At 39.5% G+C, this 26,352-nt stretch overlaps 1 protein-coding gene across 1 annotated transcript in view; it reads right to left on the bottom strand.

Moving 5' to 3' along the window:
• ANGPT1 (angiopoietin 1) overlaps window positions 1-26,352 on the bottom strand; it is a 265,372-nt gene that overhangs the window by 176,785 nt on the left and 62,235 nt on the right. The gene's annotated exons all lie outside the window — the stretch shown is intronic.

Below are 26,352 nucleotides of genomic sequence, written 5' to 3'. Positions count from 1 at the left end.
TATTTCTTAGCATTATCCTTGGCTCATCTCTCTCATTCAAACCACATATTCAATCTATCACTAAATTCTCTCATGTCACCTTTCACAACATCGCTAAAAATCTGCCCTTTACTCTCCAGCCCAACTGCTACCATGTTAATCTAAGCATTTATCCTATCCCACCTTGACTACTGTGTCAGCCTCCTTGCTGACCTTCCAGTCTCCTGTCTCTCCAATTCAGTCCATACTTTATGCTGCTGTCCAGATCATTTTTCTACAAAAATGTTCAGTCCATGCTTCTCCACACATCAAGACTCTCCAGTAATTGCCCACCCATCTCCACATACAGAAATTCCTTACCATCAGCTTTAAAGCAGTTGCGTTGCCCCCTCCTTCCTCACCTTGTTGCTCTCCTACTAGAACCCAGATGGAGCTCTTAGCTCCTCTAGTGCCAACCTACTCACTGTACCTTGATCTCATCTGTTTTGCCACCAATCTCTTGTCCACATCCTGCCTCACACCTGCAACTCTCCTCCTCTTCATATCTGACAGATAATTACTCTCCCCAACTTAAAAATCTTAAGGCACATCTCTCACAAGAGGCCTTCCCTGACTAAGCCCTTATTTCCTTTTCCCCCACTCCCTTCTGCAGTGCCCTGATTTGCTCCCTTTATTCACTCCCCAACCTCAGCCCCAGAGCACTTATGTACATATCTGTAATTTATCTATTGATTCATTCATTTATTGAGCACTTACTATGTGCAAAGAACTGTACTATGCACTTAGGAGTGTACAACAACAGACACAGCCCCTTCCATAATAAGCTCACAGTCTAAAGGGGGAGACAGACATTAATATACCTAAATAATAAATATTTATACTAATGTTTGTCTCTAGACTGAAAGCTCACTGTGGACAGGGAATGTGTCATATTGTACTCTTAAGTGCTTAGTACAGTGTTCTGCACACAGTAAGCACTCAATAAATATGATTGATTGATTCAAGGGGCATATGGATCATTCACTGAGGAAGAGAACAGGATGAGATTATGTTCTCTCCCCATTCCTGGACCATTAAGTCTTTGTTTCCCCATTCTTCAAGAACCTCCAGTGATTGCCCATCTACCTCTGTATCAAACAGAAACTCCTTACCATTGGCTTTAAAGCACTCAATCAACTTGCCGCCTTCTACTTTACCCCAGTGTCACAGATTTCACTCCTCTAAAACCAATCTATACACTGTACCTTGATCTTGTCCTTCTCGCTGCCAGCTCCATGCCCATGTCCTGCTTCTGGTCTGGAACCCCTCCCCACCTTAAAGTCTTATGAAAATCACCTCTCTCCAAGATGCCTTCCCTGACTAAGCCTTCGATTCCTCTTCTCCTACTCCCTTTTGCATCACCCTTATACTTGTCACCCCACCCTCAGCCCCACAGCACCTAATTTATTTATATTCATTTATTTATATTAACTTCTGTCTCCCCCTCTAAACTGTAAGGTCTCTGTGGGCAGGGAATGTGTCTATCAACTCTTCCAAGTGCTGAGGAGAGTGCTCTACACAGAGCAAGCACTTGATAAATACAATTGATTGTTAAACAGAAATAATTCTAAATAAGTAACAGTAAATCCTTGGTTTGTTATGTGTTTCTGTCCAAGAGGGTGAAATGAGTGCAATAGCACTGGAGATTGCAACACGTAGCCAAAAAGCATGGTCAGCCCTCCGTTTTCCAGCCCCAGTGGTTTGGTCAGGTCCAGTAGAGTAGCTCTGGTCCCACAGAACAAAGTTCCATCACAGGGACTCAGGATCTAGATCGAGTACCCAGACTGCATGGGAGACTGGTCTAGTCCTCAGAATCTTCTGCCTACATTAGCAAATTCACCAGATAGTCAGAACCCTAGACAGGACCACCTTGAACCCCAAACAAATATTTTGACCAAACTGAGCCTTTTCTGGGCCACGAGTAACCAATCATAACCAAATTACATTTATGTTTTTCTCTCTTACTCTCAGAGGAGAAAAGGGTGGTGTGGTGGGGACGGGGGAGATAACAGAAGGGGTATGATCCAAGCTGAACTACTGGAAACTTTGGGGTTTTTTTTAATGATATATGTTAAGTGCTTACTGTGTGCCAGGCACTGTACTAAGAGCTGGGGTCGATACTACAAGGTTGGACACAGTCCATGTTCCACAAGGTGCTCACATTCTTAATCCCCATTTTACAGATAAGGTAACTGAGGCACAGAGTAGTGAAGTGACTTGCCCAAGCTCACACAGCAGAGAAGTGGAAGACCCAGGGTTAGAATCCAGGTCCTTCAGGCTCCCAGGACCATGCTCTATTCACTAGGCCATGCTGCTTCTCCATGTGGAAACTCCACTTTAACTCCTGTTGCAACTTTCAAAATTTCAACAGCTGGTAATCCCTTAGAATAGGTAAAGCAATGTCAAAGTCACACAACAGTACTGGACATGCTGTTGATCTAAACTTACTAGCAGTTGAGAAAGATGTAAAACTTTTCAAGCTATGGTAAATACTAGAATGATGACAGAAAGCCAGGACTATAAACCAACTTTAGAGCCCATTCAAAATGGAACTCAGCTAACCTATCTGGTGATCAGGGAGACGTAATGTTTATCTTCAAAAGATCTTATTTTCTTCTCCATAATGAGGGTCCTTCTTACAGAGAATCTAACGTATGTCAGAATCTTACTGCGGCATTCAGTCTAAATGACACAACAAGCCATGAAAAGATGCTTTGGGTCCCATAAAGGCAACCTCTTGCTCACTTAAGAGTAACAGGAGATTCCAGACCTTGGCTTATGGCTCTCTCAGAAATGTGGGATGAGCTAAAATCCATTAACTTCTCATTCAAGTTTCTGACTCTACCCTCTCATTTCCTCTGGCTCATTGCGGTATGTATTTTCTACCATCTGCATCCCCATAATGGAGGGAAAATTTCTAGCTCTATCTGGGGCAAGCCATCTCCCAACACCTTCCTTGTTAACCAAAATAAATATTTTTACTCAAGGATGATATACATATAACAGACCAAACCAACACTATTTTCCAGTATAATTCAACCATATGAGATTCAAATTCTTTATATTTTCCCCTCAGGTTTTTTTTTCAACAACACCTCAAATTGCTCAGAAAAAGGTAATCAAATAAATTACTTCATGAGATGTCAGTTAATCCAGAAAGTCTTTCCTGATAACTTCCCAAAACCACACTTGCACTGGACTAAAACTCACCCTTAGCATTTGAATACTTTAATCCTATCCTTAGAATTCATGTGCAAATGCTTAATTTATTCATCTATTTATTCAATTATTTTTTCAGCTGCTTTATCCTGATAGTACAGAGTCCTCCTGTTCTGTACATGTTCTTCCTCCAGTTTTCATTCTCTATTAATAATGTTTGTCTACCCCTCCCTTTAGATTGTAAACTCTTAAAACAAGGAACATTTTCCTACTACACTTGAGCTCTTCCTTGTTCTTAGTACAACAGCTAGAATTCAACTCTCCTGAGTTCTTAGTACAATGGCTAGAATTCAGTGGGTGCCCAATGCCACTGATTAATATTAAGTATCATATATTCCTACTATGTTTATGATTGGCAGCTATCGTTTTTCTCCATAAAGGCTAAACTGTAGAGTCCTGCACAGCCTTCTAGACTAAACTCATTGTGGGCAAGGAATGTCTGCTAACTTTGTTGTATTGTACTCTCCCAAGCTCTTAGTACAGTGCTCTGCACATAGTAAGTGTCCAGTAAATGCCATTAATTGATAAAGGGTAACGGAAAAGGTAAGAACATGGTCAGAATAACCATTAACCATCAGTTAATCTAATCAGAAATAATAGCTTATAGCAATTATTATTGTCATTTTGAGAGATGTTGAATAAAACCTTCCATTAATATTTCTAAGCACCCTAAGCATTTTCTCTTGCCTATTCTATTATCAATAACAAATATGTCTGCATGTAACACATAATTAGCATTCATGTATATTACATTTCATTGAGAAGCAGCGTGGCACAGTGGAAAGAGCACAGGCTTTGGAGTCTGAAGTCATGGGTTCAAATCCCAGCTCTGCCAATTGTCAGCCGTGTGACTTTGGGCAAGTCACTTAACTTCTCTGTGCCTCAGTTACCCATCCGTAAAATGGGGATTAAGACTGTGAGCCCCCTGTGGGGCAACCTGATCACCTTGTAACCTCCCCAGAGCTTAGAACAGTGCTTTGCACATAGTAAGCACTTAATAAATGCCATTATTATTATTATTCATTTTAACTAACTCTCACATAGGACTGTGGATCAATTGGCACAATTATTTTCATTTTAAATTTATGGAGACAGTTCAATAGAGGAACAGCAAATTGACTGAATCACAGGTGACTAGAATGACAAAATGAGGACTAGAACACCTTAGCCATTGGCTATTAAGATTTTCAGGGCAATGGCTACTAGCCTCATTTTGTAGATGAAAATGTGAGACTTGCAACACTGAAACCCTTCTTTAAAATTGCATGGGAAATCTGGAAAATCTACCAATCCCCAGTCCTTCATTCTACTTTTCTAAGGAGGTAAGTTCCCAAGGCTTCTTTGACTGAGAAAAAAACCTGAAAAACCATTTTCTTTGGCTCTTATTAACATTTTAAAATGTCAGAGTTAATAAACAGAAGGCCTTTATGCACCAGTAATTTCTTCTACTGCACATCAAAAGGTGTGTTTTGATTTGGAGCAGTTAAGCCTTTAAAAGTAGTACTCTCCAAAGAGAGTAATCACTTTTCACATTTTCTTCTGCTAGCCTCTATATCAAAGTGTTTAATAAGCTATCCATGTCATTTAAGTGTAGTTTGTATAAGAATAACTACTATAGGATTTGCTGCATAAGAACCATAATTAATCACCCAAGATGATCTAATTTGGAAATAGTCCACTTCAAATATTATTAATAATGGAGTAAATTTATATTGGAAAAGCAATACCAAGAAAGGTATTTTTTTTTTTTAAAGAGAAGACACCAACTCAAGAATGTGAGGAGATGTAACTGGAGTGAGTATTGAAGTGGAACAGTAGTTCTTTTTGGTTACAGGAGATTACTGTATTTGACATTTAAAGAGCGAAACAGTGTGGATTTGTGGAAAGAGCATGGGGTTGGTCATGGGTTCAAATCCAGTCTCTGCCACTTGTTAGCTATGTGTCTTTGGGCAAGTCACTTAACTTATCTGTGCCTCAGTTACCTCATCTGGAAAATGGTAACTAAAACTGTGAGACCCACGTGGGACAATCTGATAATCTTGTATCCACCTGGTGCTTAGAGCATTGCTTGCCATATAGCAAGCACTTAAATACCATCATCATCATTTAAATTCTTGAACATTATATGAAGAAAGGTAACTAATGAAAGGTCTTAGAACTTAGACTAACATTCAGCTTAATTCCCCCTTCTATTTAGAAGGATCAAGGTGAAAATTATCAGATGATTTATTGGTCTGGACAATGTTGTTTAATACTGGGCATAGCGTTTCACTCCCACTCTGCAATATGATTCTCCTCCGTGTTAGAGGAGGTAGCCTAAAGATAGGTGCATTGAAGGAACTGCCTTCTCCATCTGAAAGAGTGATAAGCCTATATTGTCTGGAATGAGTATCAAATCTAATTTTTCCTTGAACCTAGGAATTAAGAGGATTCTAGAGAGAGGGATGCTTCATGCCTGGGGAACAAACATACCTTATAAGAACAGTATGATCTAGATCAGGAATTTCAGGTATCTCCAGAGAACAAGCTATTAACCCCACTTTGAAATAGGAAATAAGCCCAGGACTCAGATTTCTCTGAGTTTTTGACATGAATGCAAACAAGGGTTCCTCACCAAAGACCCATCCACTTCCGCGTCCCACCACCATGTTCTCATTTATGTGTTTGAGATTCACTGACATTGTGGAGACCTTTATGGGAGACCACCCCTAGTTCCACAAAGGAGAGTTTCCTTATATCTATTCTAGGTGTAATAGAGCTAAATTGGAAAGACTTTACTACTAACAGACACCACAGATGGGGAAGATTTGTAAGAGAGGACTAAAGTCATCAGTGGTATTTATCAAGTACTGGCTTGCTCCCTTGGCTCTTCCCCCCACTCCCCACCCCCATGGCACTTATGTACATATCTGTAACATTAATTTGTACTGTTGTCTGTCTTCCTCCTCTAGTTTGTAAGCTCATCGTGGGCAGGGAATGTGTCTGTTTATTGTACTCTCCCAAGCACTTAGTACAGAGCTCTGCATACAGTAAGTGCTCAATAAATACAATTGAATAAGTGAATGAAGTCCTTACTATGTGCAGATCACTGTACTAAGTGCTTGGGAGAGTACATGATAGCTCTCAAGGCTCATACTATGTACGGTCCTCGTCAAATAAGATAATTTGTAGTCTGGTGAATATCAGACTACCCATGGTTACATAATGAAGGTTTAAAATGTTTTACTTTGGCGAGGGCAGGGGGAGGAGGTCATGTTCAGAAAATTCAGGATGAATAAGCTCCATATCCAACAGGTGGATTTAAAAAATAAGTGATCCCTAAGCAGTATTCATGAGTGATTTAAAGATGAAGCCATACATTGCAACATCTCAGACCATCAGCTGAAAAACATTATGTAACAGTATTTCCAATCTGCCCTGTCAGTAATTTGGTTGACCAAAATTATTCAGTAAAGATACACTTAAAAGTGCAACAAGAGGTTATGTCAAATATGTAGAATAAAGGTCAGAGCTAGCTCTTTATTTATTTTTAATGGATTATATTAAAACTATGCAGTAAACTTTATATTACTTTCAATGATTCCAAGCACATACTTAGTTTCATTTAATTTGTGATCATTTCAGAAAATGAAACTTAGGCCTTCTTTTTAAGGCCATGCTCAGGTTTCCTGTAACCCAAAGTTGTATGTCAAATCCAGTGACTTCACTTAGATTTTGTACAATACCAAAAGTTTACTTTGCCTTCTAAAAACTTCTTAACATTGTATATCAAGTATCCCAGACATCACTCTAGATCAAGCAATTCAAGACTGAATAAAGCCACATTTTTCTTTTCAGTTAGAAAGTTTTGATTTTTGTTCTAACTGCCCATTGGCATTTTCTTGAAAGTACCATGACAATATGTATAGATAAATATGTATAGATATAGATGTAGACATATGTATAGCTACAATATGTATGTATAGATATAGAGAAATGAGATGGAGGAAAAAACAGCAACCAATAGTTAATAATTGGGACCAAAATTTTGGTGAATTGATGAAATACACAACATTTGAAATGAAAAGCTACATCTTGACTCACTTTGGAAGTTGTCCTTACAAATAAAGATTTATATTATCAATATAGCAATTGAGAAAGTTTGAATGAAAGGTCAACTGGGTTGCATAGTAGTAGTAGTAATGATATTTTTGAGCACCCATTGCTTGCAATGCACTGTACTAAGCACTGGGAAAAGTATAAAATTACAATGACTCTACAAAGTAGAATTCTAGTTAAAATATAAGAGAAGAAGAGAACAAGAAAGGCAGAGCAAGCTGAAGGAGAGCTGTGAAGACAAGGCAGAGTAAGTTTTCAAAAATGACAAAATATATGGAAATCAAGACTGGAAATGTATTCTGGTCATCTTAGTTCAAAACATTCTTTCTACCTTCAGGAAGAAGGTGCAGCTCAATTAGACACAAATATACCATAGGTAACTGAATTATCCAGATAATTTCCTTATTGCTATACTATCATCCATTTAGTTTTACATTCACTCCTTAGAAAACTTTAATATTTTTTTCAAATATAGCAAGGAGGGATTGACTGTCATGCTTTAGCAGAAACAGGAGGGCTTGAATAAGGAATTTGTGGTTATTAGGAATTTTAATACCATTCACAGATGTAATTGTCTACTGTCCTGGCACTTCTTTGCTACCTAATTTTATATTTAGAGAAAGCTGGGTTTAAGGGACAGAACAGTCTAGAGTTTTTGAAAAATAGTAAAAGGTAATCACGAATAAGTTAATTTATAATTGTCTTTATATAGATAGTCCAGCTGCAAATCAATCAGTTTAGCTTTTAAAAGCATGACTGGCCAGTTATTCACTAGAAATTGCAGATATTTTAATAACAATTGTAATATTTGTAAACACGTTCTATGGGCCAAGCATGTACTAAGCCCTCAGAGAGGTACAAGATAATCCGGTCAAACACAATCCTTGCCACACATGGGACTCACAGCCTAAAGAGAAAGGAGGACAGGCATTGAGTGTCCAATTTTACAGATGAGGAAACTGAGGCACAGAGAAGTTAAGTGATTTGTCCAGGTTCACAGAGCAGGCAAAAGACAGAGCCTGGATTAGGAGAGAGGTTGCCATTTCTATACAATAGCCCACACTGCTTCTTGTTTATCTATTTTTACAATACATATTAAACTTCAGTATTCTTATTAAAACTCCCAGTTTTCCTACTGCCATGTGTTTCAGATGGTCAAAAATGTTTAACTCTGTGGGCAGAGACTGTGTCTATCAACTCTATCATACTGTACTTCTCCAAGAGCTAAGTGTAGTGCTCTGCACACAGTAAGTGCTAAATAAATATGACTGATTGACTGCAGTACTAAAATGACTTTGAAAGCATTTTTTAAATTTTAGGGACAGAAATATATGGCAAACTCAGGAGTGAAGCAAAGCTTAAATATATATTCTCTTGTATTTCTGAGGATATATTTTTCTACTTTCCACAACTATATCACTTTCCTCAACTGTTGCACTTAGCTAAAGATAATATGAGCTTTTGAAGCCAAAAGCAATATAGATGCTCCACTTGGGAAAAACAACCACCTAGTCTGTTGAAAGATTTTTCTGAATATTTGGGGACTGTACCATATATATTCCTTTGTTTCTTGCATTACAAAGTTTCTTAGTAATTATTTTCAGCAGATATTGGTATAGGCCTCACATAACCAAGGGACCAGAGGCGCCAAAGGGAGTGTTGCCAGTACAGATGGAATGCCCACAGCCCCCGTGGGGCTCCAAACCCAAATCCCCCACTGGACTCTCCTTGGTTTATTCAGAAGTTCCTCAGGATTGCACCAGAACCTCTGGGACTTGGGGGATCCTACAGGAAAGGCGCTGGATCAACATGAACTCAGTGTCCCTTCTCCTATGACGTTATGATAATTCCCTTTACACTGATTTCCCAGGTTACCAAAACATCTATTCATTTAATGCTATTTGTTAAGCACTTACTGTGTGCCAGGCACTGTGCTAAATTCAAGCTGATCACGTTGGATCCCTGACCCACATGGAGTTCACAGTAGTCTTAATCCCCATTTTACAAATGAAGGAATTGAGGAAAAGAGAAGATAAGTGACTTGCCTAAGATCATACAGCATACGTGTCAGACCCAGGATTAGAATAATAATAATAATTATAATGGTATTGTTAAGCACTTATTATGGGTCAAACACTGTTCCAAGCACTGGGGTAGATACAAGCTAATTAGGTGGAACACAGTTGCTGTCCCACATGGGGCTCAGTCTTAATCCCCATTTTACAGATGGGGTAACTGAGGTGCAGAGAAGTGAAGTGACTTGGGCCAAGGTCACACAGAAAAGTGGTGGAGGCTGTATTAGAACCCAGGTCCTTCTGACTCACAGGCCCATGCTCTATCCACTAGGCCACGCTGCTTCCTAACTCTGATCCTCTGACTCCCAGGCCTGTAATTATGTAACTTGGTTCCCAAACTGGCAAGTGACACAGCTTGGGTTGTTTAGATTTTGATGTGTTATTGCCTTCTAGTCTGCCAGCTGGGTAGGTTTTTATGCCTGTGTCAAGCAGTTTAGGAAGGTCTTGGTTCCTTTCAAACCTTCTGACAAAATCATGAAATTTCTGTGCCTTGCACAGACTTTTTGATCCAGTTGGCTGTCCAATAAATCATCTAGCTGGAAAAAACCTCTGGAGGTCATCTGATCCATTTCCCTGCCTCCAGGACACTGAACACCTCAACCGAGAAGGGTTAATAGCCAACTGGGCAATTTATAAAGTTCCCAAAGGGTGGAATTTCTGTAACTTCCTTTTGTGATCTGTTCAAGTGTTAAATGACTCTCACAATCAAGAAGATCTTTCATATTTTCAGCCTAACTCTATCCGGCTTCAATTTAAGTTCAGTCCTCTGTAGAGATGGGAAATGATTGCTTAGCCCCCTTGTCAGTGCTCTCTCAGCCAATCAGTCTGTCTCTCCCTGGAGGGAGAACTTTCTTGAAGTCAGGATAATCAAATCAATCAATCAATTCTAATTACTGAGTGTTTACTTTGTGCAGATCACTGTACTAAGCTCTTGGGAGAATACAATACAATGGAGTAGGTACACATGTTCCCTGCCCAAAGTGAACCTACAGTCTAAAGGGGGAAACAGACATCAAAATAAATACATTAAGGATATGGACATAGTGCTATGGAACTGTTTTGTTTTGTTGTCTTCCTCCCCCTTCTAGATTGTGAGCCCGTTGTTGGGTAGGGACCATCTCTTTATGTTGCTGACTTGTACTTCCCAAGCACTTGAGAGAAGCAGCATGGCTCAGTGGAAAGAGCCTGGCCTTTGGAGTCAGAGGTCATGGGTTCAAATCCCAGCTCTGCCAATTGTCAGCTGTGTGACTTTGGGCAAGTCACTTAACTTCTCTGTGCCTCAGTGACCACATCTGTAAAATGGGGATTAAGACTGTGAGCCCCCAATGGGACAACCTGATCACCTTGTAACCTCCTCAGCACTTAGAACAGTGCTTTGCACAAAGTGCTTAATAAATGCCATTATTATTATTAGTAGTAGTACAGTGCTCTGCATACAGTAAGTGCTCAATAAATACAATTGAATGAATGAATAAGGATCTTGTCTACCAACTCTATTGTATTCTGCCAAGCTTTTAGTATAGTGCTCAACACAGTAAGCACTCAGAAGCAGCATGGCTCAGTGGAAAGGGCCCAAACTGGGGAGCCAGAGGTTGTGGGTTCTACTCCAGGCTCCTCCACTTGTCAGATGTGTGATCTTGAGCAAGTCACTTAACTTCTCTGGGCCTCAGTTCCCTCATTTGTAAAATGGGGATGAAGTCTGTGAGCCTCACATGGGATAGCCTGATTAACTTGTATCTACCCCAGTGCTTAGAACAGTGCTTGGCTCATAGTAAGTGCTTAACAAATACCAACATTATTATTATTACAATGCTAAGTATTTAGTATGGTGTTTTGACCACGGCAAGAGCTCAATACGATTGAATGATTGAATAAATCCCATTTATTGATTGACACCTGGTCTGGAGCTGCGGTACACTCTGCATAATTGTGTCCAGGTAGAGTGGGCAATGAATTATCAGTAATCCATTGTCCAAGATTTTACTAGCAAAAGCATCATTTTCAAATCTAAAAAACAGCTATTTACTAATCGGGGGGTTTAAACATAAATGGGAGGCAACATGGTCTATAGAAAGCAGTATAATGGAAAAGGCATGGATCTAGGAGTCCAAGGACCTGTATTCTAGCCCCAGTTCTGCCATTTGCCTGTTGTGTGACACGGGCATGTCATATGACCTCTTGAGCCTAAGTTTCCTATTACAATCAATCAATTTTTATTGAGCACTAACTATGGACAGAGCACTCTACTAAGAACGTGGGCGAGTACAATACAACAGAATTAGCAGTACATATCCCTATATAGATAATACCTGCTTCTCCCCACCTTAAGCCAAACACTAAGGTGTTGTACAAATTCACAATCATGTTACTCTAATTAGATTACATTTTATATTCATTTCTATAAAGTATATATAATAGTCATAATATTATTGGTATTTGTTAAGTCCTTACTATATAATAATGACATTTAACCGCTTACTATGTGCAAAGCACTGTTCTAAACGCTATATGCCAAGTGTTATACTAATTGCTGGAGTAGATACAAGATAATCAGACCCCACATTGGGTTAACAGTCTAAGTAGGAAGTAGAACAGGTATTAAATCCTCATTTTGCATTGAGGGAACTGAGTCACAGAGAAGTTAGTGACTTGACCAAGATCACACAGCGGAGCCAGGATTAGAACACAGATCCTCTGACTCTCAGGCCCGTGCTCTTTCCACAGGCCATGCTGCTTCCATTTGTTTCACTTAACAAAATTTCTGGAAATAAAACATTTCTGAGGTGAAATCAATAATTGAAAATGTTTTAGTTAAACATGTGTGTGTGTGTGTGTGTGTGTGTGAGTGTGAGACAGGAAGAGATAAAAGCCCAGGGAAAGAGGGGAAATGAAGGGGTGAGGGAGACGATCCCCCTGGGTTAACAAATGTCTTTGTGGAGAAGAGATGGTTGACTTTACGTTTTTGAATCTGCTTACATTGCATACAGTCTCACAATGACTCAGGACCAGTATTTATAAATCCACCTCAATTAATAAAGTCAACATAGGGGTGAGGTTTTGGTGGAGAATAAGGCTGAAAATAAGACATGATAAAAATGATCATATGCAGAGCACATGAAGGGGAAAAGCAGTGTTTCCTTACTGTAAGTAAAGCATTATCCCTTCCATGAATGAATGAAAAAGTGAAACATCTGGTCTATTCAAAACGGGAGAAACCAAAGCTCTAAAGCACAGGCTTGCAGTTTACTCATGTAATGAGAGACAGCTGAGGAAAATATGGCACTCTCATCAGAAACTGAAGAGTTTTAGCCTTGTTCAAACCATTCCAAAGATAATTTGAGAGAGATAGCTTGCTCTTTCAGGAATTGATCATAGACAACTTTTCCATAATCCTTGGGATTAACACATTGGCAGGACAGTCACCGGGGGAGTTCACTCAGTTCATTTGACAGAGGCTGCATAAATCCACTGCCACAGGAGGAAATGCCCATGTCAGGGGAAACTCATTGGGGACACTGGGTAGGGACTGTCTCTATATGTTGCCAACTTGTACTTCCCAAGCACTTAGTACAGTGCTCTACACACAGTAAGCGCTCAATAAATACAACTGAATGAATGAATTAACTGTAGTGACCCCAAGGTGCTTGTGTGGCCAGAAAAGGCTCTTACTCTTCATCTCCCCGATACCTCCTTAGTCTGCTCCCTACTCTTTTACTCCTCTGGTAATCATGTAGGTAGGCTATACTTCAAGGTAAAAAATCTCCCAAATGTCTTGACCCAGATACGTTACCTTAATATACCATAATGTATTCAGACTGGGTTTTCCTGTAACACAACTACAATATAAAGGACTTTTAAATCTGAGGCTCATTGCAGCTGCATTTGATCACATCAGTGGGCAAGTGGCAAATCCAACTTGACAATAAAGGTCAGTCACAAGTTCTCAAAGGTGCATGTCCAAAGTTCAGGTACAAATCACTTTAAAAATGCAGTGCTATCTGAACTTTCTGCTCCCAGCTGAAAAGTATGACTCCAATCAGCCCCCAGGAAATGGTCCCTACCTTAGCACCTCACCTCAGCACCTCTAAAACAGGCTCTCTAAATCATTATTAATTCACAGAAACAGATTGAAGGTGATGGACCATATATATAGGTGTGTTCAAACTCTAAAACAACTCTAAAGGATTTCAGTTCTTGTGACAAAACACAGTAATAACACACTTTTTTTCTCTTTGGCTATTTGAGTGTTTTCCTCTGAAGTTAAAAAAAGTTACCATGTAGAAGCAGTGTGGCTTAGTGGAAAAAGCGCAGGTTTGGGAATCAGAGGATCTGCGATCTAATCCTGGCTTTGCCACTTGTCTGCTGTGTGACCTTGGGCAAGCCACTTAACTTCTCTGTGCCTCAGTTACCTCATCTGTAAAATGGAGGTTAAGACGGTGAGCCCCGTGTGGGACAACCTGATTACCTTTTGTCTACCCCAGCACTTAGAATAGTGCTTGACACATAAGTGGTCAACAAATATGATTATTATTATCATAGTTTGAAAGTATCTACTATACTCTCCTAAATGCTTAGCTCTGTCCACAGCAAGTACACAATATTACAGTTTTAGAATTTTTCAAATTCTTCCTAACTTTTGTGTCTTAGAAAAAGGTCTTTTGCACATTCAAAAACTATAACATATAACCAAGCTAAAATCTCCTACCTGGTCTTGTTTCACTGAGTGCCATTTTTCTATAGTCATGCTTTAGTAAATCTCTAAATATAATTTCAGTGATTCCAAAGACTGGTCAAATTCAGTGATCCCACAAAAAGCATGCTTTGCTCTTGATTATTAGTTCACTTTGGTTTCACGATTATTTTTTGAGAAGAATAATAAATTTGATCCACTTAAATCTCATAACTTCGGCTCCACACAGTGATTGTTCCTGAATTGATAGTGGAATATAGAAATACTGTTATTTTTCTGGCAATTCTGAATGTGTTCTTAGGCATATTCCTTGAAGGATGCTATAAAAGGTGCCTTTACAGGAATATCCCTGTCATGATTCATTTGCACAGAATGAAAAACACAGAGTCTTTACTCTTCTGCCTATGGACAGCTTTTCTCACTAGGGAGTGAAAAGTTGTCTTTTTGTCATTTAATAATAGAAGGTGTGTTGGCCACAATGTTCCCAGAAATCTGCCAAATAAAAGTAAATTAGACTTCCCCAGAAAGCCTGATAATAATGTCCAGGAAGCTTTTGTGGGGATAGAAAGAATAAACAAAGACAGCAGTCAAAACAAAACTAAGAATATGGAAAGACAAAAGTGATAAAGTCTCACTTTACATTGCAACTTTCAAGTGCCCTAAAGCATCTCAGGGACAAATAGAAATGTAAGCCTTGTCTTTGTCAGAACCTTCTCCAAGTGAAGCAAAAGGGAGGAAAACCAGGACAAATCTACAAAGGAGTAACCTTGCTTTAAGGTTAGCATCTGTCAGTATGCTGCTTAACCCAAAGGAGAGCCTCTTTCTTACAGTTGTTTGCTTAATGAAGTTTCCCGCTGAATGCATTGTATCTTCAGGTTAGTATTCCATATGGAACAGATTACACTATATAAAAAAGAAAATAGGCATCACCTCATTACACCAAATGCAATAATTGGTCAGTTTGTAATTTTAGTATAAATTTAATGATTTTTGAGAATAGTAAACAAACCAAATTGTCTAATCCCTTTCCTTAAATATGACACCTTACTCTTATTAACAAAGAAATCTGATTTTCCCTTGAACATTTTTATTTATGCTGGCTTCCATTCATTATTTGAATTGCTCTATTTGTGGACCATGGCTGCAGAATTTTAATGAGTTCCACACTGAGCTTCCTGTTGAGAACTCATTTCTTAAAGAGTGATGTCACATCCTGGGATGCCCCTTGATTTCCCCTCAAAAATCTTGCTTTCTAGTATCAGTGAAAGACTCACCAGCACAGTGATTTGTTCCTTCTCCTTAGAGGTTACATTCAGGGACAGAAAACAATCATCCTTGGTTTCTATTTGACTCTGCGTTACTGTGCACATCTATGTACAGCTTCATATCATTGAGTTAAAACCTCAGGAGAATTGAGCAGTTAACATTTTTCCACTATCCAGTAGCAACACCATTAAAGTTTCCAATGTAAACACTTCTTGTCAAGGGACAGTTTTGTAAATTTTAATCTGACCTCCAGTGATGTGTATGAAAACTTTGCTTCGGGAACACATTTTTTTCAAATACAAGTAAAAGCTGGGCTGGGTCTGGGGTAACAAAATTTTTCAGTTTCATAATTTACTTAGATACCTTACTAATTCAGAGAGAATCATAAAGTTCCCTAGCAACAGAGAGACCCAGGTGATTGGAAAAAATAACAGAAACTGGGTTGGTCATGCAAATACATTCTCATATATATTTGGTGTGTTGTTGAGGTAGAACTATTTCAGTTGTATTTATTCATTCATTCAATAGTATTTATTGAGCGCTTACTGTGTGCAGAACACTGTATTAAGCGCTTGGAAGAGTATGACAGAACAGAATTAGCAGACATGTTCCCAGCCGATAATGAGCTTATATACTTATTAGTATGCAGTTGCAATGATCCACTGAATTAGAGACATGGCAGGTAACTGGTAAATAAAATTCTCTAGCTGTATGATTAGCACAAATTTGCAAGATTGCCTTCTGTTTTCTACCTCAAACTCCTTATGCCTCCATGAGCAAAATGATTTTAAGATGGATTCTGTCAGATGAGGAATATGATCGATTGTGAGCAAGAGAATGGACTGATTGATGATAGAAGTACTCCAACCACTACTTTTCTGCTCTTACCTAACTGCTCTATCCTCCAACTACATGCCAGCATGGCTCCTCTAAAAAGTGTGTTGTTTCAGTGGCATTTATAAACACTTACTATGTGCTGGGGTAAGTACAAGATAATCATATCAAACACAGTCCTGTCCCAGTTGGGGCTCACAGTCCAAAGGGAAAGGAGGGCAGGAATTAAATACCCATTTTACAGATGAGAAAACTTGAAGCACTGAGGTCACAGAGCAGGCAAGTGGCAGAGCTGGGATCAGAATCCAGGTCTCCTGACACTGAATCCTGTGTTCTTTCCACTAGGTCACATTGCTTTTCTAACTACCTCATTAGGAATTCTCCTATCTCCCCTGCCCACACCTTCCCCAACATATTGGCCAACTTAGTTTTCTGCCTTCCTTCAATACTCACCTAATAAACATTGACAGCAGTAATAATAGCATTTATTGGACACCTACTGAATACAATGCATTATAGTACATGCTTAGTAAGTATAAAATAAGCAAATAACACATTCATTCTCTGGTTCATGCCAACCCACAAGTCATCTTATTCCTTGTGCGTATATTTACTTATTCACTTGTATTTATTTCTTGAATTTCTCCTCTCCTCTCATTTTTACCTACTACACATTGAGAAACAGAGTGGCTCAGTGGAAAGAGCAAGGGCTTTGGAGTCAGAGGTCATGGGTTCAAATCCTGGCTCCACCAACTGTCAGTTGTGTGACTTTGGGCAAGTAACTTAACTTCTCTGTGCCTCAGTTCCCTCATCTGTAAGATGGGGACTAAAACTGTGAACACCCCCTGAGACAACCTGATCACCTTTTAACCTCCGCAGCACTTAGAACAGTGCTTTGCACAAAGTAAGTGCTTAACAAATGCCATCATTATTATTACTATTGGCAATTTGTGTCCACTAGCTCTGCCGTTAGACTACAAATCCATCGAGAGCAGGAATGGCAACTTTCATTTACATTTTAGATTCTCAAGTGCCTACTAAGTGTTCTGCATAAAATAGACCTCAAAAATGCTATTAATGATGATTGTGGTGATAAAGCCATGCATGTTTTGCTCAAAGAGTCTGTCTGCACACATCAATGACTGCCCTCTGCAAGTCCTAAATTATGTCAGATTTTCATGGAGTGAACATCTGAATCCAATAGAGTGACTTTAAGTGGATTCCTTGGGGCAGTGACTATGTAGGATCTGTCTGGAATAAAAATAATGAGTGTAGTGTTTTACAAACTGATCTGAACCTTAAGAAAAATATAATGTCTTGGTTTTCACCATTAGACTGAAATTTGCATAGATTTTTTTTCTATTTTGTCTTGCCTCATCCTTGAACATATCTATATCCTGGTTATTATAAAACTCTCTCAGTCATCAGGATGCCTTTATTAGTATATTTAGCAAAGTTGAAAAAACTGCAGTTTTAAGAGGGGTGAACAAAAGGGTATCTCTTCGGTAATCTGATTGGCTGACAAAAGCTTTGGTAATTTTTGATAATTGAGTGTGATTTCAAAATGACCGCAATAGGCAAAAAAAAATTCTTATAGTAGATGGAATACAAAGTCCAGCTGAAAAGTTGACAAACACTCTAATTAAATTGGTGGAATAAATAGTCTGTGTGTACCCATAGGTTTTTTTTCATAAATACCTTGAAAGTATGGCATAGTCTTGCTTTCAGTAAGATAAGTAGTTCTTGAGATTCCTTGAGTACCCAATTCAATATTTGGAACTTTTCAGAATCAGGAAAAAAAATCAAAATCTGGGTAGTATCATCCAGAAGCCAAAAGGTTTGGATTTTAAATCTGACTCTGCCATTCACTTGCTGTGAGCTCTCAAATAATTCATTTACATGATTTGTGCATCTGCATCCCAAAATGCAAATGAATCAATCAATCACATTTATTGAGTGCTTACTGTGTGCAGAGCATTGTACTAAACCCTTGGGGGAGTACAAAATAGCAGAGTTGGTAGACACATTGTCTATAGAGAGTTTACAGTCTAGAGGGGGACACAGGCATTAAATGAAATAAGAATAACTGCTCTTACCTCACATGAATGATGTGAGGACACCAAAGAATCAATAGATTTGAAAATGCCTTCAGTTCTTTGTCATATGGTCATATTATTGTCATAGTCACATAATTATATAGTCATATTATTATGGTCAAAGTGAACTGCGGTCACATAAAGGCAGCTTTCCTCTGCAACTGAGGTTATAATAATAACAATAATAATAATAGTAACAATAATGATGGAATTTGTTTAAATACATACTATGTGCCAGGCACTGTATTAAGCTCTGGGGGGGATACAAGCAAATCGGGCTGGACAGAGTCCCTGTCCCATATGGGGCTCACAGTCTCAAACCCCATTTTCCAGATGAGGTAACTGATGCCTAGAAAAATGAAGTGTCTTGCTTAATGTCACACAGCAGACAAGTAGCAGAGCAGAGATTAGAACCCATGTCTTTCTGAATCCCAGGTCTATGCTCTATCCACTACACCCTGCTGCTTCTCTATCTCAATGGCAGCATGACTGATAGGTGATAAGGCCAGCTGCCCAGAGTATAGTTTGGTAGCTGTAAATGTGAGTTCATCATGACATCCAACCTTGTGTCTTCGGCTCCCTGCATCACTCTCCTGGATTAGGGGAGGGGATGCCCTCTTCTGCAGGAGCTGCCCTTGACTCCAGGTATCTCTAAAGATATCTAGATGAGCAAGGTTATTTCCCAGGATTTGCATGTGGCCGAGGGAGCAGAGGTGATCTGTGGAGACCTTCCCAAGTTGCAGTGAGAATCATCAAATTGGGATGTCACTCCATAGACTCTCCCAGTCCTGGCTGCAGCCCAGAGCAGAGTCAACAGTTTAAAGCTATGGCAAACTACTAGAACAGGGTAACCCTTCTCAGCAGGTGGTAGATACTGAACTCTTCAGCCCTGAAAAAGTACTGAGCAGAGTAGAGCCACAGTGTGTGATCTAATTTATGTAGATTGACACAGCTCTGTTCTGTCCCTATCTTTGGGAAAAATAGTCTCATGACATCTGTGTCTGCTACATGGACATTGTGAAGGGGAAATGGAAGACAACCCAAACTTGTCCAAGAAAAAGAAATTAAGAAAAAATGAACTCAGACCTAACAGAAACCAAAAGCCATGGGGCTGAAATGGCAGAATCCTACTGTCATATATGCAAATAGATCATGTGAAAATGGAGACAGAGATGGAGCAGTCAGAGGAGAAAGAGGCTAAAAAACTCTTGTACAAAGCCACAGAGGTCAGGCCACAGGGTGGAGGTGGGAGCAAGTAAAGAAAAAGGGCTTATGTAATGACAGCTGACTAGATTGCCGACATTAAGTATTTTACCTATTGTTCATGTATGGAAATTAGTTTACTTTTGTATAGAATTTGCAGGTAACTAACAATTACAGTTTACTTTTGTATAGAATTTGCAGGTAACTAACAATTACTAGCCAGTCAATCATATTATTGAGCACTTTGTGCAGAGCACTGTACTGAGAGTACAATATAATAACAGACATGTTCCCTGCCCACAATGAGCTTACAGTCTAGAGGGGTATTGTTTGACAATAACAAGAGAGGGGCACTGGTCCCACAAAACATTGTTTTTGTTGGGTTTGCATCCACTATTTAGGGTCCCTGGCTGAGTTGTTTATTAGTGTGTCACCAGAAAATGGAAATGCAGCTAAAATTCAAGTAATGACTTGCATGGAGATACAGCCTAAAAGTCAAAATCTAACCTAGAGAATGCTCCCCATTTCCTCAAGCCTATGACAATATGAGTGGAGGTGGAGGAAGTGTGGTGTCAGTGAAGTGGGGGGGGGGGAGTGCCAGAGCCATGAATCATTCCTGATACCAAGTCCTCTTCCTCTCCATTTTCCCCACACATACAGAGTTTTCCAAGTTTTGTGAATGTATTCCTATTCTTTTACCATGTATTTTAATTTCAGTGGTAGAGACAGAGAGAAAAGGGGGAGAAAGTGGAGGAGGAAAGGATGGAAAGGAGAATGTATCTGCTTATTGCTGTATTGTACTCTCCTGGCACTTAGTACAGTGCTCTGTACATAGTAAGCACTCAGTAGTGCTCTGTACACATTAAGCACTCAATAAATATAAGAAGAAGGTCTGGTGAACTATCAATCTCCATATTTCTCTTCTTCCTCTTCACCCTTATTTACTCCCAAGCGCTGAAAATGTCCAAGAGAATACCACTGCCATTTGGGGGTCTTTTGCTGCTCAGCAGCTTTTTATATTTCACCACATCTACACAAAAGCTCAGTAGTTTGTACTTCTCCTTGAAACAAACCCAATCTTCAAAAATTAGAATGAGAGAAACAATAGTAATAAAACAATAAGAAATGTATGCTTCACTGACATTCAACCCAAAAGACTATAATGACCTGCACAAAATAACTAAACCTAATATTTTCTGGGTGCTAAACCTGTCCCGGAGAGCCCGTAAAAGATAAAAGAAATACCAGGGCATAGAACAGCATTGCTCCATGGCATAAAACATTTAAAATTTAAATCAATCACAAGCCTTCTTGGAAGGGTGATTTTGTAGAAGGATGTGGCTGATAGACTCTGAACTAACTTTTAAATATAGGCATCACTCTTCTGTTTACAAAACTTGGTGAAATTGACTCTGTCCCTCCAGGAATGATCTTGTGTCCACCTCTGTGTCTATTATCCCCAACACCACCAGATTACCTACTGAATCACTTCTTCCAATCAATTAGTGGTATTTATTGAACATTTACTGTGCACAAAGTACTGTACTAAGCATTAGGGAAAGGACAATACAAAGTTGGTAGACATGTCCCCTGCCCACGAGTTACAGTCTATGTAGATATTCTTTGAGATTTGCAGATGTTTCTGCTGATATGGGGATTTTTCCAACTCCTAGAGTTGTTGAAAAGATCGGGGGTGTGGTATAACTCTATCCAGTAAAAAATATTCCTTCTTACGTTGCCACATTTGTTCTTTGTAGTGCTTGGTGTCTTCAATTCTGCCTCTGTGTCACAATATCAAAACTTCTGCTTGAAGAGAAACCTTCTGCTTCAAGCTGTTATATTGCTTGCTGGTCTGTCAGTTGCTGTTGTTGTTGTCTTCCCACTGTTTACAGCTAACCATATCATCTGAGGTTTTCGCATTATTGTGTCTTCAAAATATTTCCTTTGTCCTCCTTATTTACAATTCCCTCCTCCCCCTCCACATCAGTTCACCATACACCAGCTGTTTGGATATCCTGCTGACATATATTCCCCTCACATGTCACTTCCAACAAAACTATGATGCAACAAGAATTATTTTATTGCTGGTGGTCCCATGATATTCTACAACCTCATTGTCTGCAATCCTGTGCTACTATTTGATATGAAGTGTGGCACATAGTTGACATGTATGGAACTGCTGATGAGCCTTTTTTTTTTTACAGTATTTGTTAAGTCCTTACTATGTGCCTAGGATTGTACTGAGCCCTGAGATAGATACAAGCTAATCAGGTTGGACAAAATACACATCCCACATAAGGCTCACAGTCACCATCCCCATTTTTCAGATGGTGTAGCTGAGGCACAGAGACCTTAAGTGACAGAAGCTCAGGGGAAACTACTACATTTAAAAATCCAATAATTCATCAACAATAATGAACATACAATACAGGAAAGAATGCCTTGCAGCTCCCCCTGCTATTCTGGATGGTTTGAAAATTTTTCTTGATAATGTATTAGAAATACTCCAATTGCAGCATTTGATGATTCTAGTAGTTTTCTGCCCACTCCCATTCAGTTTGGATAAGTCTTCCACAACTCAAGGAAGAGTAATGGCAATTGGAAGGAACTCTGACCCCTCCAGGCTCCTGCCTCTTATCTAAACCTATTCCTTCTAGAGAAGAAGCATGGCCTAGTAGAAAGGATCTGGATGTCAGAATACCTGGGTTCTAATCCAGCTCTACCATATGACCGCTGTGGGACCTTGGGCAAGTCATTTAACTTCTTTATCCTCAGTTACCTCATCTGTAAAATGGGTATTAAATCCTACTCCCTCCTACTGTGAGCCCCCTGTGGGAAAAGACTGTGTCCAACCTGATTAAACTGGCATGCACTTGCTACTTGGCTGAGGCAAAGAGAAATGAAGTGACTTACCCAAGGTCACACAGCAGACAAGTGCAGAGCCAGGATTAGAACCCAGGTTCCTCTGAATCCCAATCCCAGGCTCTATCCATCAGGCCATGCTGCTTCTGACATGGACTGAGGTTTTTTTTTTTAATATACAGTGATATGGACAGCAGAGTGAGATAAAAACTGGAGAAGGGAGAGACAGGAGGCAGGGAGGTCAGCTAGGAGACTGATGCGATTGAATGACGCAGTAGTCAAGGTAGGATATTATCAGTGTTTAGATAAGCCTGGTAGCAGTTTGGATGGAGAGGAAAGGGTGGATCTTAGAGATGTTGTGAAGGTAGAACCACACTCTCCCAGATAATATTTGTGCAGAAACTCTCTGGACATGTTACTCCCCTCCTCAAAAATCTCAAGTGCTTACCAGTCAACCTATGCATCAAGCAAAAACTACTCACTTTCGGCTTCAAGGCTGTCCATCACCTGGCCCCCTCCTACCTCACCTCCCTTCTCTCCTTCTACAGCCCAGCCTGCACCCTCCACTCCTCGGCCACTAACATCCTCACTGTACCTCGTTCTCACCTATCCCGCCGTCGACCCCAGGGCCATGTCCTCCCCCAGGCCTGCAATGCCCTCCCTCCGCACATCTGCCAAGCTAGCTCTCTTCCTTCAAAGCCCTACTGAGAGCTCACCTCCTCCAGGAGGCCTTCCCAGACTGATTCCCCTTTTTCCTTTCCTCCTCCCCATCCCCCCTCCCCATTTCATTCCCCTCCCCACAGCACCTGTATATAAGTTTGTACAGATTTATTACTCTATTTATTTTACTTGTACATATTTACTATTCTATTTATTTTGTTAATGATGTGCATCTAGCTTTAATTCTATTTATTCTGATGACTTGACACCTGTCCGCATGTTTTGTTTTGCTGTCTGTATCCCCCTTCTGGATTGTGAGCCCATTGTTGGGTAGGGACCGTCTCCATATGTTGCCAACTTGTACTTCCCAAGTGCTTAGTACAGTGGTCTGCACATAATAAGCGCTCAGTAAATGCGATTGAATTAATGAACTTTAAAAGCATTCCCAAACTCCTACCTTCTCCAAATCCTTCCCCCAATAATTTCCAACACCCAAGTTACATCAATCTTTCAGTTATTTCAAACAATTATATCTTTATTTATACTGTCCCTCAGAACATAACTAATAATAATAGTAGTAATAATATCTGTGGCATTTGTTAGGTGCTTGCTATGTATCAGAACTTTATTAAGTGCTAGGTTAGGTACAAGAGTCCTTAGAGAAGCAGCGTGGTGGATGGAAAGAGCCTGGGCTTGGGACTCAGAGGACATGGGCTCTAATCCCTGCTCTGCCACTTGTCTGCTGTGTGGCTTTGGTCAAGTCACTTAACATCTCTGTGCCTCAGTTACCTCATCTGTAAAATGGGGATTAAGACTGTGAGCACCAAGTGGGACAACCTGATTACCTTGTATCTAGAACAGCACTTAGTACAGTGCTTGACACGCAGTAAGCACTTAAATACCATAATTATTATTTTTAAGAGTCCCTGTGACACAGAGTGTTCTCATGTGTATTCTGCTGAATAGTCAATACATTTATTCTGAACACTCTATTTAGGAATATATTTACATCTGCCTCCTCCATTACACTGTAGGCACCCCTTGTGAACAGAGCTGTGTTCCATACTTCCTTTGCACTTTCCAAGTGTTTAGTAGAGTGAATTTCACTCATTGGGCAATCAAAAATCTTTACTACTATTCATTACTATATCAATCAATGGTATTTATTGAGCTCTTACAGTGTGCATAACACTGTACTAAGCACCTGAGAGAGTAAAATGCAATAGACTAGGTAGACATGATCCCTGTCCACCAGGAATTTTCAGTTTAGAGAGGGAGATGGGCATTAAAATATTACTACTAGTACTAACGGCTAGTTTCTAACTATACTAAATTCTGTGATGAAGAATTTTGGTTTCCATTTTTAAATCATACATACTAATGTCCGTTTACATTTATCCAGAGCTTTTTCCAAGTAACTAGCAGAATTCTTCAAAAGAATCACCAGTTGGGTTAGTTGAGGAGAGCAAGAAACCTCCGTGTAATTATTTTAATTAATAGACAATTATGGGCTGAGTTGCAATTTCACAGCTGTGCAGTGATACTATCCATCTGTTGGGGTGGGAGGGGAGAGGATTTTTTTTTCTCATGCCATTTAGAGAGGGGGACAAGGGTGGTAGGTATGGAATACTGCAAGATGGTCATTGCTGAATGAAGGAGATCAGAACAACATCAATGAACCTTTTCTAATCCTGATCACTTTAACAGTTCAGTTCACAAATTTGGATAGCCCTCCCACCCCCATGAAAACTTCAGTCCTAATTAGCTAACGCTTTATACCATCAGGAGCCCAGGCCTTTATCAACAGAATAGAGTGTCCCTAATCAATAACCACAGTGGGGGGGAAGAGACTCTCTCAATGAATCATTTTCCTTAGATATATGTGCTAACTCAGGGGGAAGACTATGCAGTGAAGTGTTTTGTTGTTGTTTTTTTTTACCTCAGGGCTTCCAAAGCCAGTGGAAACCTGAACAGAGCTTGGAAAGCCTGCTGTTGAATTCAGAAAATACCACTACTCTGTTGGATTCCTGCATTTAGTATGGTGAAGGAGAAATTCACTAAGTCCAGCAAAAGGACGGTCATTGGTTTTGCCCCCAAAGGAGCTGCTTAAGGACCAATATTATTTTTGAAACTGAGGCTCTCACAGATCTTTGGTGTTTGAGGCTATTCTAACAATGCAGTGTTTTGTTATTGCGATCATGGAAGTCAAAGCACCTAAGCAGTGAAAGAAGTAACTGAAAAGAAACACAGCTGGGTCAATAACTGGGTTACATGTCAGTCTGACAGATTCCAGTACTCTAACTGAAGAAAAGAATTTCCATTTGTTGGGTGAATTTTTGTTTTAAAGTGATAGGCTCAGAATAATGCACATATGGATAACTTGTTAGCAATCTATCTCGTTGCTGCACGTGAAAAATTTTAAACAGAAACCATAGATATATGTCAAATGAATAATATTTTGGGTAAATAAAATACTTCTTTGACAGCAGCGTAGCTCAGTGGAAAGAGTCTGGGCTTCATGGGTGCAAATCCCATTTTCCAGTTGTCAGTTGTGTGACTTTGGGCAAGTCACTTAACTTCTCTGTGCCTCAGTTACCTCATCTGTAAAATGGGGATTAAGACTGTGAGCCCCACGTGGGACAACCTGATCACCTTGTATCCTCCCCAGTGCTTAGAACTGTGCTTTGCAAATAGTAAGCGCTTAACAGATGCCATTATTATCATTATTATTATTATTATTATTATCTAAATTAAACATAAAATTTATGACTACTACTTTGCAAATCCGAATGTGTTAGAATGCCCATCAAACTTTGATCAAAATTACAAAGGGTATTATTACACTGTTAACTCAATGGATAATTTAATTTTAGCCTTACTACTGCTGGTTCATCCCTCAATAGCTATTCTAGGATAAATTACATCCTTCAGTTGATCATTCAAAGCAGAGAAATTTGCTACTCCAATTTCAGTTCTCTGGTTTGAGTTCACTTAGGTTGTCATACAGACCATCCACTTGTTTGGTAAGGAGACTTGGTAAGGAAATGATCAATCAATTGATCAATCAACAGTGTTTATTGAATGGTTACAATGTGCAGTGAAACAGAGTTGGTAGAAACACTCTCTGCCTACTAGTTTCAAATTCAGTTATAATTTCAAAACAGACTGGTGCAAATCTTTCAAGAGGGAGACTATTTTAGGAATGCCCAAATTTCTGCCAGCCTTACTAAAATGATCAAAGACATAAATGAAACACCAGTGGTTCATTTTCCCCTCTCAGGGTCGCACCTGGACAGTTTCCAGTACTGGAAACTCTACAAGTCTCGACTAT

This window comes from Tachyglossus aculeatus, chromosome 4 (genome assembly GCF_015852505.1).
Source record: "Tachyglossus aculeatus isolate mTacAcu1 chromosome 4, mTacAcu1.pri, whole genome shotgun sequence".
Lineage (NCBI taxonomy): Eukaryota > Metazoa > Chordata > Mammalia > Monotremata > Tachyglossidae > Tachyglossus > Tachyglossus aculeatus.
The sequence above is the reverse complement of the archived record's forward strand: the minus strand, read 5'-3'. Positions and strand labels throughout refer to the sequence as shown.